General features: G+C 41.1%; 1 long non-coding RNA gene across 1 annotated transcript; it reads left to right on the forward strand.

Moving 5' to 3' along the window:
• The first annotated feature begins 7,704 nt into the window (after positions 1–7,704).
• Positions 7,705–21,045, forward strand: LOC144578723 (uncharacterized). Its single transcript, XR_013525061.1, has 3 exons — positions 7,705–7,782; positions 20,326–20,394; positions 20,918–21,045. It is a non-coding gene; the product is annotated as an uncharacterized LOC144578723 (long non-coding RNA).
• The last annotated feature ends 277 nt before the right edge of the window (positions 21,046–21,322 follow it).

The following is a 21,322-nucleotide window of genomic DNA, read 5'->3' on the forward strand; positions in this document are numbered from 1 at the left end:
GGGCTTCTTTTTTTAAAAACTTTTTGTACTCTTCAGCAGTGGTTATTAACCTTTAGGTCGCGACCATTTGGAAAATAATAAAGCTACAAATTCTCTTCTATTTCCACCTCCCATTCCCCGTGTGCACACAAAAATCTGCATATCATTTCTGTGTTTCAGAGACCCTGAAGGTGCTGTGTGGATACCCTAAGGGTCCATTAACCTAGCTAACCTCTCTGCCTGGTGCAGTGGCTCATGCCTGTAACCCCAGCACTTTGGGAGGCCGAGGTGGGCCAATTGCTTGAGCTCAGGAGTTCGAGACCAGCCTGGACAACATGGCAGAACCCCATCTCTACAAAATAATAATAAACACAAAAAAGTACAAAAATTCAAAAATTAGCTGGGTATAGTGGTGTGTACCTGTAGTCTCAGCTACTTGGGGGAGGATTGCTTGTGCCAGGGAGTTCGAGGCTGCAGTGAGCATGTTCATGCCCCTACACTCCAGCCTGAGTGACAAAGCAAGACTGTCTCAAAAACTTTTCGAAAAGAACTCCTCCTCCACAGCATGTTCAGTCTCTCCTCTAGCATATTTAGCTTGAGAAATGAATAGGTGTCACAAAAACCCATTCAATCCTGCTAGAGTACTAATTCCCTTTACTGCCAGATTGCTCCAGTAATGACCTACCCACCTCTAGGTCCTTTCTCTCCTTAAGCTCTTTACATTTCTTACTCCTTTATTCATTGGTCATAAATACCTTTCCAAATCCAACGGTTTTTTTTCCTATTCTCATTTTCCTTAACAGAGATAATACTTGCCCCCACCCCCACTGGGCTCCCTATTGACCCACCCCCTCATTGAAACGTTTTCCTAGCTTCAGAAACCACTCTGTTCTACCTTTAAGACTTCTCAGTTGCTTACACTTCTCTAGCCATTGAAGTGGAACATTCCTAAGAGTTTAGTGCTTCTTAGTCATCTTTAATACCTTGGAGAACTTTGCCATTCCAAACCAGTTGCCCTCATTGGAACCCTATATTTCCATTATTGCATACTTTTAACTTTCAGTAATGTTTGAGTACCAACTTGAAGCTGGGATACAGGACAGACAGAGTCCGTGTTCTCATGATGGGGGTGGGAGGTGGGACAGAGAAAAACACAAAAAATGTCAAATAGCTCTAGATGCTGTACTGATCTTTGAAATAGGGTGGTATGATATAGTGTGACTAGGTGGCTACATGGTTATGGCCAAGGAAGGCCTTTCTAAGGAGGTTGACATGTATGGTGAGTTCTGAATGACAGGCAGGAGCCAGTTATTGACAGACTTGGTGAAGGGCATGCCAGCAGAAGAAGCAGTAGGTACAACAATCCTAAGGTGAGAACAAGGTTGGTGCATGAGGAACGGAAAGAAGGCCAGTGTGACTGGAGCATGGGGAGTGAGGGGGAAGGGGATAAACATGCGGTTGGAAAGATAAGGGGTGAATATCCACCTTAATTTCCGACTCAGCATTACCATTCCAAACTTAGCCTTTCCACTCCCCACCCCAACCCATTCCTCCAAACTTTTCATTTTCCATGAAAGTCTTCACTATCTGCCTGGTCAATGAGACTCTAAAGCTGGAGTCTTCCTTGACTGCCCATTCAGAACCATCATTATTCTGAACTGTTTCTTCGTTTATGCTCCCCCTTTCCTTCGTATTGATATACTTTCCCTGAATCTGATTACATCTGTATTGTCATAACCCCTTGAAAGGCCTACCTGCTTCAAGGATCCCCTAGTCTCAGCAGTATTTTGATTCTTCTTCCAGGTACATAGATGTTTTTCCCACCTCCTTGAAGATATGCATGGCCATGGGATTTGCTTTTGGCCAGCAAAATACAAGGGAAGCAGAAGAGTCACACATTTCCTCCTCTGCCACATGACTAGTGATTATTTGTTCAGACGGTGGAGGCTCCATCAGCTTGGGGCTCTGGCGATGATGATATGAAGCAGAGTTCCCTACTTGCTACCTGCTTGCTCCCAGGCAGACTTTCAGCATCAGTGAGAAATAAATCTTAGTTGTTTTAAGACACAGCGCTTTCTGGATTATTCCACACCATAGCATAAACTAGCCCAGTACTTCCGAGACTTAAATATGGTAAATGATATTAGCTGAAGAATTTGTTAAAATGCAGATTGCAGTTCTGTAGGTCTTGGTGGGGCCTAAGATTCCACATTTCTTTCTCTCTCTTCCTCTCTTTCTTCCTTTCCTTTTTCCCTCTCCTTCCTTCCTTTCCTCTTTTTCTTTCTCTCTCTTTTTTTAGAGACAGGGTCTTACTGTGTTGCCCAGAATGGCCTTAGACCTCCTGGGTTCAAGCAATCCTCTTTTCTCAGCCTCCCAAAGTGCTGGGATGACAGTTGTGAGCCACCATGCCCACCTAGATTCTGCATTTTTGACAAGCTCCTAAATGATGCCGATGCTGCTAGACCTTGGACCACACTTTGAATAGTAAGCACCTGACCCATTCTGACTATTTCAACACATCTACACACATACCCATACACACTATCGTACATCTCATCAGCACTAAACCTTTCTAAAAAAATTTAATAGTAAGCAGACCAGGTGTGGTGGCTCATGCTTGTAATCCCAGCACTTTGAGAGGTTGAGGCTGGTGGATCACTTGAGGTCAGGAGTTTGAGATCAGCCTGGCCAACATGGTGAAACCCTGTCTCTACTAAAAATACAAAAATTAGCTAGGCATAGTGACATGTGCCTATAGTCCCAGCTACTCAGATGCTGAGATGGGAGAATCACTTGAAACTGGGACGCGGAGGTTTCAGTGAGCTGAGATTGCAACACTGCACTCCAGCCTGGATGACAGAATGTGACTCTGTCTCAAAGAAAAAAAAAATAGTAGGCAAAGTACTTGGTAATATTCTTCACAAACCCTCAAAAGTTTCCTGCACCTGCAGCTGCTCAGGTACTGTAGTCAATCATATTTTCTTGTATTCCCAGTACAATTGTTTTTCACATTCTCTCTTCTATCTCATCATTTTCTACATCTCTCTATGAGACCACTAGTTTTCTTACCATCAAGTCTCTCTCTCTCTCTCTCTCTCTCTCTCTCTCTCTCTCTCTCTCTCTCTCTCTGTCTCTCTCTCTCTCTCCTTTTTTTTTTTTCTTTAGTAATAGAAATCTCACGTTTCAGTATGGGCATGCAGCTTCCCAGCTAAAACCCATATATTTTCCCCAGCTTCCCTGGCAACTAACATTGGCTGTGTGACTAAGTTCTAGCTAGAGGCATGTGAGTAAAAGTGCTGTTTGAAACACCTGGGGCGTGCCTTTAAAAGAAAAGGGAATGTTCTCCTCTTGCTCATTTTCTCCCTTCTCATCAGAACACAGACCTGGAAGATAACTATTTTTGGCCATGAGGACAAGGCCTGTTCCTTAGCAGGTGGCAGAAGTTAGAAGAAACCTGTGTCCTTAACACCACGGGGCATCCTATCACCTCAGACCACTTGTGCTCAGGCATGAGAGAGCTTGTTAAGCAATTACTGTTAATCAGAATCTTTGTTACAGCAGCTGAATTTATGTCTTAGCAGACACTGCTCTTCCCTAGAATGCATTTTTCCCTTTGTTCTTATAAAAATTCTCATTATTGAAGGTTCAAAACATATCCCACTGCTGCCTCCAGCTTATACTACCCTCCTTCCCTGAACTGCCATTATACCTGACATGAGGTATGAGTGTAGTATGAAATGAGATTGACTCCAGCAGCCACACATCAAAATAAGACTGCTTACCTTACAGTCACTTAAAGAGAAACTGATTCCTAAATGGTGAAGAAATAGAATGTAAGAGCTGCAGGAATTCAGAGATGGGGTAATCAATGAAGACTGAAAGGATGAGGAGATACCGTTATTTATTTTAGCAGTTTTCAAACTGGAGAATGTACACAGGAAGACTTTCCAAGGGGTATTTAGGAAACATTGTTTCAAGGGAATCAATTTGCTATTCCTCATCTGGATGAATTCTTTCCTAAAATTAATCTTCCAGAAAAAGCCATTGAGACAATTCTTCTTTCCTTCTTCCCCATTCTCAATCTATCCTTTCATCTTACAAAAGAAAAGTGTGACCTGGCTCACTTTTCATCTTATTATCATTTATACCCTGGGTGCATAAAAACATCTAGGTTTTCAAACAATCCTTGTGCTAGCAAGGGCTTCAATTGAGATACAACGGTAGACTTCATGTCTTTTCCTGACTCACATATATTCCAGTTAAGGGCAAAACATGGCTTTAAGAATGGATATATCAGCCCATGTGGGATATTCTGTGTACATAAATATTGTACAGTGGAGCAGTTTTTTAAAAATTTGTAATTACCATTTATTGAGGAAAATACAAGTAGTAGAGGGCAGTTTTCTATGCCAACGTTAGTCCTTCTTCCCAGATTTCTTATTCCGCTTTTATCTGTCTGATGAGTCACTTTCATTCTTTAATCCTCCTCTTTGAACTTTTTTTTAAAATTTAATTTTATGGCCGGATATGGTGGCTCACACCTCCCGGTACTTTGGGAGGCCACAGTGGGCAGATTACTTAGGGCCAGGAATTCAAGACCAGCCTGGCCAACATGGTGAAACCCCATCTGTATTAAAAATACAAAAATTAGCCAGGCAAGGTGTACATGCCTGTAATCCCAGCTACTTAGGAGGCGGAGGCATGAGAATGGCTTGAACCAGGGTGGCACATTCATGGCATGGTTTGTGGATTATCTCTCTTGGGACTACAATATTCAAGATTTATAATTTTTATTTTTATGCTGGAAAGTAATACAGGGAAATGATCCCTTTCTTGTCAGAAACAAGAAAAAGCTGAGTAATAGTCCTCATTTACTCATGCTCAACTTGAGTTTCAATATTATATTTTGCATTATTTCTAGAAGGATGAGGAAAGTAGATATTCACATGTTTTCACAGATCAACATTATGCCATCAAGTAAAAGGAAAATACGTCAAAAGCAAATTTGTCTTTTATATTTTCTTGAATATTTATTCAGGCTTGCAATAAAAACATTTTCATTTTTCTTTGTCAAAAGATTATTGGCTATGCCACTTCATACCTATGAGGATGGCTTTAACAAAAATAAATCATTGTTGAAAATAACAACCATTGGCAAGAAAATAACCATTGAGAAAATTGGAACCCTCAGTGCTGGTGAGAATGTAAAATCATTCAGCCACTATGGGAAACAGTTTAGCAGTTTCTCAAAAAGTTAAACATAGAATTACCATATGACCCAGCAATCCCACCCCTAGGTATATGTCTGCTATAGTTTAGATGTTTATCCCCTCCAAATCTCATGATGAAATATGATCTCCAATGTTCCAGGTGGGCCTACTGGGAGGTATTTGAGTCATGGGAATAGATCCCTCATGAATAGATTAATGCCCTCCTTGGGGGAAAGGTGTGAGTGAATTCTCATTCTATTAGTTTCAGTGAGAGCTAGTTGTTAAAAAGAGCCTGGCACCACCCCCAACCCCATACCCCTTGCCTCATCTCTTGTCATGTGATCTCTGCAGAAGCAGCCGGAGGCCCTCCCCAGAAGCTGGGCAGATACTGGTTCCCTGCTTCTTGTACAACCCGCACAACCGTAACCCAAATAAACTTCTTTTCTATATAAATTACCCACCTCAGGTATTCCTTTATAGCAACACAAAATAGACTAAGACAATACTCAAAAGAATTGAAAATAGGTACTCAAGCAAGTACATGCATGGTCATAGCAGCACTTTTCACACTAGGCAATAGGTAGAAACAGTCTAAATGTCCATCAGCCAAATAATGGATAAACAAATTGTGTACACATACGATGAATATAATTGAACCATAGAAAGAAACAAAGAACTGATACATGCTATAATGTGAATGAATCTTGAAAGAAGCCAAATGCAAAAGGTCACATACTATTCCATTTATATTAAATATCCAGAATAGATAGCTGTATAGAGACAGAACACAGATTGGTGGTTACCAGATGCACCAGGCAGAGAAGAATAAGAGTAATTTCTTAATGGGGATAGGGTTTCCTATCAGGGTGATGAAATGAGTCAGAACTAGGTAGAAGTAGTGGTTGTACAACATTGTGAATGTACTAAATGCCACCAAATTGTCCACTTTAATATGATTAATTTGGCCAGGTACAGTGGTTCACACCTGTAATCCCAGTCCTTTGGAAGGCTGAGGTGGGTGGATTGCTTGAGCCCAGGAGTTCAAGTCCAGCCTGGGCACCATAGGAAGACCCTCATCTCAAAAAAGAAAAGGGTAGTGAGACTGTAAATCAGTTTCTTCCTTTTCTTTCCTTTCTTTCCTTCTTTCCTTTCTTTCCTTCTTTCCTTCCTTTTATATCAGTGGCTCTCAAATCATCCAGGGGAGCTTGTCAGACATGCAAATTTCTTCTATTTTTGTCTGTCACCCTGGCTGGATCTTGGTTCATTGCAACCTCCACCTCCTGGGTTCAAGTGATTCTCCTGCCTCAGCCTCCTGAGTAGCTGGGATTACAGGCACGCACCACCATGCCTGACAAATTTTTAAAACATATTTGTGGTAGACACAGGGATTCATTATGTTGGCCAGGCTGGTCTCGAATTCCTGACCTCAAGTGATCCGCCTGTCTCAGCCTTCCAAAGTGCTGGGATTACAGACGTAAGCCACCGCGCCCAACCCACGCCAACTTTTCAACCCTAACATAGGCCTAAAAATCATCTTTTAGAGTAAGGTATGAGAATATGCATTTTATAAGATCATTCTGACACAGGTGGTCCCTGGACCACATTTTGAAAAAGATCTGCTATGATATCATCATACTAGGTGTGAATGTCAGATTGGTGCTAGTTTAATAGGCTGAAGGCCATGACTCAGCAGGGGGCAGCAAAGCTTAATAGTGGTAGCCAATTCATTTATTCTCTCAAATAATATGTGCCAGTCCTTAAACAAAGTGCCAGGGATACAAGATGAAAAAATCCACGTATGGTATTTTCTCTAGTGGAGCTTAAAGTCTTCTGGGGAAGATAAACATAGACCAAAGATTCACAAATGTAAAACTACAACTGGGATGTGTGGGATAAAGGAAAGGCACATAATATACTAACAGCATATGTTAAGGGGATTTGACTTAGTCTAGGCATTATGTCACAGAAGGAAAATGACATTTGAAGTAAGATTTTAAAGATAAGAAGAGTTAATTAGGTTGCATCAGAGGGAGGGGTGGTGGAAGGAGTAAGGGAGGCAGAACCTTCTGGACAAAGAGAAACATAACAGCAGAAGTCCTGTGGTGATAGGACAAGAACAGTGTTTGTGGAGCCAGGTGAAGCATGTCTGAGTCCTGGCAAGTAAGTAGGGAGCAGTCCTTGAGAGGCTTTGCAAGTCATGTTAAAGAGATTGGTTTTACATTTTAAGAACAATGGGATTCCATTGTGGAATTTTAAGTTGAAGTTGGGCAACATGGTCAATTTTGCATTTTGAAAAGGTCACTGGTTTCTGTGAAAAAAGATTGAGGGCAGCAACCCTAAAAGCTGGGCTAATAATTCATATTTTGTAGATAAGGAAATGAGCTATAAGAAACATAACTTCCTTGAGGTAATGCAGGTGGTAAAAGGTGAAGCCAGATTTCAAACACTGGTCTCCTGACTTCATTTATTTTATTTTGTATTATATCTTATTTTTACATTTTATTTATTTTTCTTTCTCAGAAATCCTTGTTCTGATCTGCCTGACTTCAGAGTGTAAACTCTTAAATACAGTCTGCTGCCTCTCCAGATCAAGGTAACAAACTAACAAAACAGAGTTGGTAAAAATGGTATTTTAAAAACTATAAACAGAAAGCCTCATCTCTGACTCATCCCATCTTTGCTTTGGCCATGAATCCCCATCAGAAAATGAGAATGGAAAGGGTATCCTAGGGTAGCTGAAGTTCCCTTATTTGACCTGAGCTTCACTTTCTTCATCTATAAAGCAGTAATAATACTCTAAGAGCAAGCAGAGAATGCCCTCTGTATCCATAGGTTCTGCATTCATGAATTCAACCAACTGGGAGAGAAAATAATGGGAAAAGATGCATCTGCACCTAACATGCTCAGTATGTTATTTTTTAAACAATACAGTATAATGACTATTTACATAGCATTTACACTGTATTAGGTATTATAAGTAATCTAGAGATTATTTAAAGTAGATGAGATGTGTGTAGGTTATTTGCAAATACCGTGCCACGTTACATTATTAATTTGAGCATCTGCAGATTTTGGTATCTGTAGAGGTGGGGGTGTGTGTCCTGGAACCAGTCCCCCATGGATACTGAGGGACAACTGTGCTTCACTGGATTGTTTGAGGATTAAATTAGAAAAAGAATGCTAAATGCTTAGTATACTATTAGGCACACTATGTACTATAGTTAGAACTCAACAAATGTGGATTACTACTATTATTGTAATGATTATGGCTGGATGCAGTGGCTCATACCTGTAATCCTAGCACTTTGGGAGGCCGAGGTGGGTGGATCACCTGAGGTCAGGAGTTCAAGACCAGCTTGGCCAACGTAGTGAAACCCCATCTCTACTAAAAAATACAAAAAACTTGGCCGGGCACGGTGGCTCACGCCTGTTATCCCAGCACTTTGGGAGGCCGAGGCAGGTGGATCATGAGGTCAAGAGATCGAGACCATCCTGGTCAACATGGTGAAACCCCGTCTCTACTAAAAATACAAAGAAAAAATTAGCTGGGCATGGTGGCGCGTGCCTGTAATCCCAGCTACTCAGGAGGCTGAGGCAGGAGAATTGCCTGAACCCAGGAGGCGGAGGTTGCAGTGAGCCGAGATCGCGCCATTGCACTCCAGCCTGGGTAACAAGAGCAAAACTCCGTCCTAAAAAAAAAAATTAGCCAGGCACGGTGGTGTATGCCTATAATCCCAGCTACTTAGGAGGCTGAGGCAGGAGAATTGCTTGAACCCGGGAGGCAAGCGAAACTCCATCTCAAAAAACAAAAAAGATTACTGATTTTTTCCTTTATATCTGTCCATCCACCATCACAGAAATCAATGGCATCACATCACCTAACTCCCAAGCAGGAAACCAAAACTATCACAGTTATTGTCTTTTGCTTTTTTTTTCCCTTCTTTTTTTCAGGCCAACTGCAAGCAAGGAACTTTTGCTTGTTTAGACAATCAGCTTGTTGCTAAACTACAGCACCAAATTTTGGGTGTCTCACAAATTAGCCTCCTTTTCTTCTAACAATAGCATCCTTACTTCTGGCTTATGTCATATGTGACCTTAGTTATTGCATGAACTTCGTATCATAAACAGTAGACTAAATTCTTAAGTGAAAGGGCTAGAATTATAAAGCTTTCCTTGAATTGTTATCAAATAACATAATGGTCTGTCATCCTTGACATACAAAAATGATAAGCTATCAGCATGGGATAAATTTCGAATTGTTTATGGAAGTAGATGGGATATATTTTTAGTGCTCTGTGGTATTGAATCCTTTATACATATGGGATGCATTATCAAAGCAACTAGCCAGTTATGGAGGCAGCAAACATTGAAACAACATTTTCACTAAAGAAAAAAAAAAAGAAACTTGGCCTCAAACCCATAAGCCTTGAATCCCCAAGTTACCTGTGTGTGTAATTTTCCTGGATGTTCTCCAGGTTCTATTCCAAATTTTTACTATATTTTTATTACAGGCACATCCTCAACACTCATACCTGGTCTTCTGCCTTATCCAATGCTAATTTCTTCATTGCCTCCTTTTAATCAATCAGCTCTTTTCTCTTTATTACTTGGCCTTTCGTGCCTTCACAACTTACTCATTACAGAATAGCATATAAAAGGCTAGGCAGGTCAGGTGCGACGACTCACATTCCAGCATTTTAGGAGACTGAGGCGGATGGATCACCTGAGATCAGGGGTTTAAGACCAGCCTGGCCAACATGGGGAAACCCCATCTCTATTAAAAATACAAAAAAATTAGCCAGGTGTAGTGGTACACATCTGTAATCCCAGCCACTTGGGAAGCTGAGGCAGGAGAATGGCTTGAACCCAGGAGACCCAGGAGGTTACAGTGAACTGAGATCACCTGTCATTGCACTCTAGTCTGGGTGACAGAGGGAGACTCCGTTCCATCTTCAGAAAAAAAAAAAAGGCAGGTGCGGTGGTGCATGCCTGTAGTTCCAGCTACTTGGGAGGCTGAGGTGGGAGGATCACTTGAGCCCAGGAGATCTGGGCTATAGTGTGCTATGCTGATTGAATGTCCGCACTAAGTTCAGCATCAATATGGTGATCTCCTGGGAGTGGGGGACCACCAGGTTGCCTAAGGAGGGGTGAACCGGCCCAGGTCGGAAATGGAGCAGGTCAAAACTCCCGTGCTGATCAGTAGTGGGACTGTGCCTGTGAATAGCCACTGCACGCCAGCCTGGGCAACATAGCGAGATCCTCTCTAAAAAAGAAAAGAAAAGAAAAGCCTAGGCAGATCTATGCACCTTCCCTATCCACCTTGGTAGCTTCTAGGGCCCGGGAGTTCTTTTTTTTTTCTTTTTTTGAGATGGAGTTTCGCTCTTGTTACCCAGGCTGGAGTGCAATGGCACGATCTTGGCTCACCGCAACCTCTGCCTCCTGGGTTCAAGCAATTCTCCTGCCTCAGCCTCCCGCGTAGCTGGGACTACAGGCGCGCGCCACTATGCCCAGCTAATTTTTGTATTTTTAGTAGAGATAGGGTTTCACCATGTTGACCAGGATGGTCTCGATCTCTTGACCTTGTGATCCACCCACCTCGGTCTCCCAAAGTGCTGGGATTATAGGCGTGAGCCACCGCACCCAGCCTAGGGCCTGGGAGTTCTAGGGCTCTGCTCTCTGCAAGTTCCTCTCTATACCTCTATAGCTGATGCTCTCTGGAAGGTACCACCACCTGGCAGGAGACCAACCAGCACAAAAATAGAGCACTAAACCACCAAAGCTAAGAACCGTCACAGAGTCCTTTTCACCCCCCTGCCACCTCCACTGCAACAGTGCTGCTATCCACGGCTGAGAGACCAATAGGCAGTTCACATCTTAGGACTCTGTAATCACAAACTCCTAGTACCAGCCTGGAGCCAGGTAGACTTGCTGTGTGGCTAGACTCAGAAGAGAGATAACAATCACTGCGGCTTGGCTCACAGGAAGCCACATCCATAGGAAAAGGGGGAGAGTACTACATCAAGGGAATGTCCCCTGCATGACAAAAGATGAACAATAGCCTTCAGCCCTAGACCTTCCCTCTGACAGGGCCTAACCAAATGAGAAGGAACCAGAAAACCAAGCCTGGTAGTATGACAAAACAAGGCTTTTTTACACCCTCAAAAAATCACACTAGCTCACCAGCAATGGATCCAAACCAAGAAGAAATTCCTGATTTACCTGGAAAAGAATTGAGGAGATTAGTTATTAAGCTAATCAGGGAGGCACCAGAGAAATGTGACGGCCAATTCAAGGAAATCCAAAAAATGATATAGAAAGTGAAGGGAGAACTAGTCAAGGAAATAGATAGCATAAAGAAAAACAATCAAAACTTCAGGAAATATTGAACACACTTATAGAAATGTAAAATGGTCTGGAAAGTTTCAGCAATAGAATTGAACAAGTAGAAGAAAGAAATTCAAGGCCGGGCGCAGTGGCTCACGCCTATAATCCCAGCACTTTGTTTTGGGGTCCGGCATGTCTGCCAGGGGGCTACCAACCTGCAGGAGTCCCTGAGACCGCCAACGTAGATGTCTCGTTCAACCTGAGGGAGAGAGTGCGCGGAAGTGAAAGAAAAGAGAAAAGCGGAGTCTGGAGGGCTGGCTTAGGCTATGTCCAAGCAGCAATTCTATTTTTGCAATATGTTCCATTATATACTTTCCTAAAGTTAATGTTGTTTACGCCGGATCAACATACTTAAGTTACAGTAAGCAAGTTATGCCCACTAAGTTACGCCCAGTAAGTCAGTTACAGCCAGTAAGTTACGGTAAGTAAGTTATGGTTACGCCCAGTAAGTTATGGTGAGTAAGTTACGGTTACACCCAGTAAGTTACGGTAAGTAAGTTACCAAGTGTAAATACTTAAGTTAATATTTTACAATGAAGGTAACAAGGGTCCAAAATGAACACAATCAAGCAATAAACCATAAGGAGCCGAAAGTGGACACAATGCCTCCCAAGTCCTCAAATCCATAAAGTAATGTCTGTTAATTATTTTGAATAGCATAGTCCCTCTCTCGGTTCCTGCTTTCCCTCAGCTCGACTCCCCCAACTGGGGATCTGTGTCCGGGCTCAAGCTCACCGTGTGGTGAGGCCCATTTCCTAGGGGCCTCACACAGAAGCAATCCCCACAGATCCCTCAGTTCCCCCTTTTGTTTTTAGATGCAACTTAAAAAGCTTGAGCCACAATTGTTGAAGGGAGGAGAACACAAGGCGAAAGAGTACTGGGAGAAGGACTATAAGAAGGAGTAAAACCACTCCAATACCAATTAAAGAGGAAAAGGATGGGATATGAACTCCACGTACCCAGGAAGACAAGGTGTCCACAATATCATGGGCGATTGTGTCATCCTCAGGCAGGTTTCGACGAGAAAAATCAATGGCATGAATTTCCTGCTGAAGCTTGAAAACATCTAGAGATAAATTGTCATGAGTCCAAATTCCTTGTAAATGGGCCTTAACAAGAGGCCACTGCCATTTAGTGTCATTATAAGGAGTATTAGTAACACAAATATATTTATAATCAGCATGGCAACAAAGGGCCAGGTGGTTTTGAATATTATAAAGTTTATCACCAAGAATAATAACAGTTTGTTCCAAAGCATTAAGTTTTTCATCTATTTTCTTATCAATATCTATTTGAGTTCCCATTGTAACAGAAATATTCTTTGCAAGGTGATTAACATAAGTAGCATTTTGGACACTATGAGCAAGACTAACAGCCATGGTAGCAGCAGTGGCCACAACTGAAACAGCAATAATGCTAGCAATGAGAATACCAAGGAAACATTTAGGGCGGATCATAAGATCATGAACTTGTTGGAAAATAAGAAGGGCTTTTTCATCATACCAAGGCCCAGAAACATTAACGGGTAACATAAGGTAGGGGAACGGGATTGTCCAGAAGATGCGACCAGGGTGGCTGCTTCAGCAGTTAGATGGCGCAGGGGGCTGTCCCATTGCAGAGTCTGGGAGTTCGCTGATTGAGCTGCTCGGAGAGTCTGGCGGCGTCAGCCAGAGATGACAAAGACGGGGTAGCAGGTCGTTTGCACTGCCTGATGGGGAATTCATGCTTGACCAGGCAGTCAGGAACCCAGATAGGTGAGGGGGCAGATCTAGGAAAGACACAAACGTGACCTCTGCCCCAAACTAACACTGCGTGTTCTCCAAAGCACTGTTTTTTACTTCGGTTCCGATCCCTTCGTCCCGAGCTCCTCCACTTCCGGCTCCAGGTCCAACTCCGAGGGTGGAATTGGGCTCGTTTCGAGGATCACAAGGTGGCAAATTACAGCTGCCCCCTCCATCATCAGGATTAGATTTGTAAAAGAAAGAAGAGGGATTAGAAGCAAGAGAAGCAGCAGGCAGGCAGACAGCGTGGCGCAACTGTGGCCAAACCGAAAGTAGCAGTTCTGCCTGCGGGGAAGATTGATGAGTGGCGGCGTATTCCTCAATCTTAGTTCCTATTTTACTCCAGGTAGATTCATCTAATGATCCCTCCTCAGAGACCCACGGGCACAATTCATAAACAATCTCTAAAAACTTAGAAACATGTTTCATTTTTAAATCAGCACCTCAGTCCCTGTTCGGGTGCCAGATGTTGGGGTCCAGCACATCTGCTGGGGGGCTACCGACCTGCGGGAGTCCCTGAGACTGCCAATGTAGATGTCTCGTTCAACCTGAGGGAGAGAGTGCGCAGAAGTGAAAGAAAAGGGAAAAGCGGAGTCTGGAGGGCTGGCTTAGGCTATGTCCAAGCAGCAATTTTATTTTTGCAATATGTTCCATTATATACTTTCCTAAAGTTAATGTTGTTTACGCCAGATTAACATACCTAAGGTACAGTAAGTAACACATTAAAACAGAACCTCTTTAAAGCATAAATCACACAGGACCTATGAAGCAAAAATACAAGTTAAAAAGAAAAAACAAAAAAACCAAGGTACACAGGCCACAAATAGCACAACGAATGCCACGGTATCTCACATGTCAATACTGACATCGAACTTATCCACTGAGAAGATACAGAACTGCAGAATGCATAAGAACTCACCAACCATCTGCTGCCTTCAGGAGACTCACCTAACACATAAGGACTCACATATACTTAAAGTAAAGGGTGGAAAAAGGCATTTCATACAAATGAACACCCAAAACAAGCAGGGGTAGCTATTCTTATATGAGACAAAACAAACTTTAAAACAACAGCAGTTAAAAGAGACAAAGAGGAACATTATATAATGGTGAAAGGCCTTGTCCATCAGGAAAATATCACAATCCTAAACATACATGCACCTAACACTAGAGCTCCCAAATTATTTTATGTCTTTTGATTATATCCATTCTAGAGAATATGTAGTTGTATCTAATTGTGGTTTTATTTTTTACTCTTAAAAATTTGTTTTAATGTTTATATATTTAGGGGATACAAGTGCAACTTTCTTACATGCATATATTGCATAGTGGTAAAAGCTGGGCTTTTAGTGTACCCATCACCCAAATAGTGAATATTGTACCCAACAGGTAATTTTTCAGCCCTCACCCCCTTCCTACCCTCCCACCTTCTGTAGTCTCCAGTGTCTAATAGTCCACTCTATATATCCATAAGTAACCTTTGTTTAGCTCCCATTTATAAGTGAGAACATGCAGTATTTGACTTTCTGAGTTATTTCACTTAGGATAGCAGCTTCAAGTTCCACCAATGTCACTGGAAAATACATGATTTTATTCTTTTTATGGCTGAGTAGTATTCCATGGTATATATAAAATACATTTTCTTTATCCAACCTTCTGTTGATGGACACAGTTTGATTTCATATCTTTGTTATTGTGACTAGTACTGCAATAAAGACATAGTGCAGATATCTTTTTGATATAATGATTTCTTTCCATTTAGATATATACCCAGTGGAGGGATTATTAGATTGAATGGTAACTTCTATCTTTAGTTATTTGAGAAATCTCCATACTGTTTTCCATAAAGGTTGTACTAATTTACATTCCTACCAACAATGTATACTTGTTCCGTTTTTTCCACATTGTTGCCAACATTTGTTGTTTTTGACTTTTTAATAATAGCCATTCTAACTGGTGTAAGATGGTATCTCATTGTGGTTTTCAGTTGCATTTCTCTGAAGATTAGTGATGTTGAACGTTTTTTCATATATTCTTTGGCCACTTGTATGTCATCTTTTGAAAAATGACTGTTCATGTCCTTTGCCTACTTTTTAATGGGATTATTTGTTTTTTTCTTGTTGAGTTGTTTGAGTTCTTTGCAGATTATGGCTATTAGTCCTTTGTTGTATGCATAATTTCTCCCATTCTGTAAGGTGTCTGTTTACTCTGTTGATTGTTTCTTTTGCTTTGCAGAAGCTTTTTTATTTAATCAAGTCCCATTTTGTTTTTGTTATATTTGCTTTTGAGGACTTGGTTATAAATTCTTTGCCTAGGCCAATGTCCAGAAGAATTTTTCCCAGATTTTCTTTGAGGATCTTTATAGTTTCAGGCATTACATTTAGGTCTTTAATCCATCTTGATTTAATTTTTGTTTATGGTGAGAGGTATGGGTCTAGTTTCATTATTTTGCATATGGCAATCCAATTTTCCTAGCACCATTTGTTGAATAGGGTGTCCTTTTCCCAGTGTTTATTTTTGTTGAGCTTGTCAAAGAGCAGTCTTATAGGTATGTGGCTTTATTTCTGGGTTATTTATTCCATTCCATTGTTTTTTTCTTTTTTTGAGGCAGAGTCTTGCTTTGTCACCCAGCCTAGAGTGCAGTGGAGTGGTAACGGCTCACTGTAGCCCTGGCCTCCCAGGCTCAAGCAATTCTCATGCCTCAGCCTCCCAAATAGCTGGGATTACAAGTGTGCACCATCATGCCCAGCTGATTTTTTTTTTTTTTCATTTTTAGTAGAGATGAGGTTTCACCATGTTGGCCAGGCTGGTCTCCAACTCCTGGCCTCAAGTGATCCACCCTCTCCCTCCCAAAGTGCTGGGATTACAGGTGTGCCCCACTGTGCCCAGCATATTCCATTGATTTATGTGTATATATTTATACCAGTACCACAATACTTTGGTGAGTATAGCCTTATAGTATAATTCAAAGTCAGTAATATGATGCCTCCAGCTTTGTTCTTTTTGTCTAGGATTGCTCTGTCTATTCGGTCCCTTTTTTGGTTACATATGAATTTTAGAATTGTTTTTTATAATTCTGTGAAGAATCACATTAGTAATTTGATAGGGATTGCATTTAATCTACAGATTACTTTGGGCACTATGGTCATTTTAACAATATTGATTCTTCCAATCCATGAGTATGGGATGTTTTTCCATTTGTTTGTGTTATCTACAGTTTCTTTCATCAATGTTTTGTAGTTCTCCTTATAAAGATTTTTCACTTCCTATGTTAAATATATTCCTTGGTAAATTTTTTTGTAGCTATTGTAAATGGGATTGCCTTCTTGATTTGGTCCTCAGATAGACTGTCATTGTTGTATAGAAACACTACTGATTTCTGTACATTAATTTTGTATCCTGAAACTACTGCATTCGTTTATCAAATCTAAAAGTTTTTTTTGGAGAAGACTTTGGGGTCTTCTAGATATAAAATCATATCATCAGCAAACAGGAATAATTTGCTTCCTCTTTTCCAATTTGGATGCCTTTTATTTTTTTCTCTTGCCTTATTGGCCTGGTGAAGACTTCCAGTACTATACTGAATAAGAGTGGGGAAAGTGGGCATCCTTGTATTGTTCCATTAGAAGGAATGTATTCAGTTTTTCTCCACCAACTGTGATGTTGGCTGTGGGTTTGTCATATATGACCTTTATTTATGTTAAGGTATGTTTCTTCTATGCCTAGTTTGTTGAGGATTTTTATCATGAAGAGATGTTGAATTTTATCAATTTTTTGTCTGTATCTAATAAAATGATCATATAGGTTATTGTCCTTAATTCTGTTTATATGATATATCACATTTGTTGATTTGCATACATTGAACCACCCTTGCATTCCTGGGATAAACCCAACCTAGTCATGGTGTATTATCTTTTTGATGTGTTGTTGGATTCTATTTGCTAATATTTTGTTAAAGATTTTTGCATCAATATTCATCAGGGATATTGGTCTATAGTTTTCTATTTTTGTCATGTCCTTGTCTTGTTTTCGTATCAGGATGATACTGGCCTTGTAGAATGAGTTAGGGAGACTTCCCTCTTCCTCTGTTTTTAAAAATAGCTTCAGAATTCATAATTGTTTTTCTTTGAATGTTTGGTAGAATTTGGCTGTGAATCCATATGGTTCTGGACTTTTTTGTTGTTGTTGACATTTTTTTAATTACTGATTCAATCTCACTACTCAGTATTGTTCTTCTGTTCAGTTCTATTTCTTCCTGGTTGAATCTCAGGAGACTGTGTGTTTCCAGAAATTTGCCTATTTCCTGTAGATATTCTAGTTTGTGAGCATATAGTTATTCATAATAGTCTCTGATGATGTTTTGTAGTCCTGTGGTATCATTTTTAATTTTTCATTTTTCATATCTAATTGTTTATTTGGATCGCCTCTATTCTTTCTTGGTCTAGCTAGTGACTTATCAATCTTGTTTACATATTCAAAGAAGCAACTTTTCATTCATTGATTTTTTGGGGGGTCTCTAATTTAGTTATGATCTAATCTTTATTATATATTTTCTTCTGCTAAATTTGGGTTTGCTTTGTTCTTGTTCTATTCTTGAGATGGGACATTATGTTGTTAATTTGTAATCTTTCTACTTTTTTGATATAGATATTTAATGCAATAAACTTCCCACTTAGGATTGCTTTTGCTGTAGCCCACAGGTTTTGGTATGTTGTGCTTTCATTTTCATTCATTTCAAATTTTAAAAAAATATTTCCATCTTAATTTCTTTCTTTGCAGACAGGGTTTCGCTCTGTCACCCAGGCTGGAATACAGTGGTGTAATCACAGCTCACCACAGCCTCAACCTCCTGGGCTCAAGCAGTCCTTCTGCCATAGTCTCCTGGGTAACTGAGACTATAGGTGCACATCACGATGCCCGTCAAATTTTTAAATTTTTTCTGTAGAAATGGGGTCTTACTATGTTGTCCAGGCTGGTTTTGAACTCCCACAGGGCAGCGGGTACTGTCCTAGGTATGTGTAGGAGAGCCTGGTTTTCCTGTCTGTTTTTGGCTGGGCAGTAGCTGTAGCTACATCAGTCTGAACTCAGCCTGAGGGCAGGATGTAGCCCAACATTAAACTGTCAAAATGGTGTCCTGGGCCTGGGACCATAGAGGGTGGGGCACGTTCCAGGCAAGCAGTGTGGGCAAGAAGCTGTGGGGAAATGCAATCTGCTCACATATCAGTCACATAGCAGCCCATTGCAGGACAGCGGTGTTGTCTTAGATATATATAGAAGAGCCTGGTTTTCGTAACCCTCCTTGGCTGGGTTCATGTCTCAGTCTCAACAGTAGCCCACAGGAGGATAGTAGGGACTTTCCCAGGGGTGTATGAGAGCACTTGGTCTCCCCTCTCCCTTTTTGGAGCAGTGCAATAGCCGTAGCCATGTCTGTAGATCCCTGGTATCTAGACTAGCAAAATGATGCCTGACTGAGGCTGTTCTAGTCTCAAATGCCTGTAGAATTCCATGTGGATTTCTTTTCTGGAGCAACATCTCTGTGCAATTTTAGGCAGCTCCATAGGTCAGGCCTGAGGTCCTAAGTTGGTTGGGGTTTTCTCACATAGCCAAGATCATAAAAGCTCTTTTTGGAGTGTGGAGCCCTAGGGATTTCTCTTATTGTTTCCCTGCATCCAGGAGCTTCTCGGGGCTCTCAGTTGGTCCCCAAACCCTCTCCTTACTTACTTCTGGTGCTTCCCATCACTTCCCTGGTGAGTCCTAGCCTTCTCTACTACACAATCTCTTTAAAATATATCTACTTACTCTTCTGGCTCCTCTCCATGAAAGAGACACATACTACCTGTGTCTAGTCAGCCATCTTCTTACTGTAGTTTTAATTTGCATTTCTCTAGTGACTAATGATTTTGAACATCTTTTGAACATATGGCTTATTTGCCATCTGTATATATTTTTTGGTGTAGTGCCCAAATATTTCGTTTATTTACACCTGGGTTGTTTGCATTCTTATTATTTAATTTTGAGAATTCTTTTCATATTCTAGATACAAGTCCTTTATCAGATATGTGATTTGCAAATATTTTCTCCCACAGAAGGATAACCCACTGTGTGGGATCATATCATATCATCAGCAAACAGGAATAATTTGACTTCCACTTCTCCAATTTGGATGCCTTTTATTTTGTTTTTCCTTGCCTGATTGGCCTGGTGAAGACTTCCAGTACTGTGTTGAATAAGAATGGTAAAAATGGGCATCCTTGTATTATTCTGGTTAGAGGAAATGCTAAGTGGATAAGATAAGCCACCATGTGGCTTATCTTTTTATTCTCTTAGTAGTGTGTTTTGAAAAGGAGTAGACCTTAGTTGTCTTTTTTTTCTTTTTTTTTTTTTGAGACAGGGTCTCACTCTGTCACCCAGGCTGGAGTGCAGTGGCACAGTCATAGCTCACTGCAGCCTCAAACTCCTGGGCTCACTTGATCCTCTCACCTCAGCCTCCTGAGTGCTAGGATGAGAGGTGCATGCCACCATGCATAGCATATATTTTTATTTTTAAATTGTTGTTAGAGATGGAGTCTGACTGTGTTGCTCAGGCTGTTCTTGAGCTCCTGGCCTCAAGCAATCCTCTCACTTCAGCCTCCCAAAGACCTGAGATCACAGGCATGAGCCACCAACCCTGGCCTAGATCTTAGTTTTAATGAAGACCGATTTATTAAGTTTTTTTTTATGTGTGCATGTATCTTGCTTTTGCTGTTGAATCTAAGAAATCTTTGCTAAACCCAAGGCTACCAAGATTTTCTCCTCTAGTTTCTTTTACAAGTTTTATCATTTTAGCTCTTACATCCAGAACTATGATCTATTTCAAGTTAGTTTTTATATGTGATGTTAGAATTTTTGTCACTGTCAGTTTTTACTTATGAACATTTCTCTGCCATCTTATCATATGTGTACACCAAGAGCTTCCTTTTTTTTCCCCCCAGGTACAACAGCAGGTTCTTTTTTGATTCCTCAAAGTGCTGCATGGAGTCGGGGCAGAGATGGAAGAGAAGGTAAACATTGGGTTCCACCTACTGGAGCTCAAGGGAAGACCTCTTACCCAGATAAGAGGTCTTCAGGGACTGACTAGAGAGGTAGAAGGGAACAAGGTAGGGGTCCTGGTAAGACAAAGCAGGGGGGCCTGAGAACACAGAAGGTGGTTGAGAAATGTTCTCTCATAAGCTCTTTAAGAAAAGCGTGTTGTCCCAGAAAACATGTCTTTTTCTAGAATTGGGCCATGTGCCCACTCCTGAAACAGTAGCTCTGACCAAGGGATAAGATTTTGCCCATTACTTTAGGCCTGGCTTGCATGTGCCATTCTTAGGGCCAGGAGTGGAGTCAGAATCCTCAAATGACATGATACACATGAGGAGGGTATCCACACTCAAGTAAAATTATAATTTCCCTCCCTTTGAATGTATGCTAGGAGTTAGTGACTCATTTTTAACAAATAATATGTGGCAGAAGTGAAGATACTTGACTTCTGAGGCTAGGTCATACAAAGGATAAAGCTTCCACCTTGCTCACTCTCTTTAGGACTACCCTGGGGGAAGCCAGCTACCATGTCTTGAAGATACTCAAGCAGCCCTGGGACAGAACCATGTGAAAAGGAACTGGGGCCTCCCACGAATAGCCAGCATCAACTTTCCAGCCATGCATGCCATCTTGGAAAGATATCCTCTAGTTCCAGCTAAGACTTTAGCAGACTATAACCCCAGCTAACATCTTGATTGCAACCTCATGAGAAGATCCTGAGTTGAGGGGCAACCAAACTCCCAACCCACAGAAACCATGAGAGATAATAATGCTTATTGTTATTATTTTAAGCCATGAAGTTTTGGAGTAATTTGCTGTGCAGCAATAGATAAGTAATACAGAGAGTTTCTCATGGGCTGTTCTCTTCAGTCTTGCCTGCCATCTTGCCTTGATCCTTCCTCTTTC

The sequence above is a fragment of the Callithrix jacchus genome, chromosome 12 (genome assembly GCF_049354715.1).
Source record: "Callithrix jacchus isolate 240 chromosome 12, calJac240_pri, whole genome shotgun sequence".
NCBI classification, from domain to species: domain Eukaryota; kingdom Metazoa; phylum Chordata; class Mammalia; order Primates; family Cebidae; genus Callithrix; species Callithrix jacchus.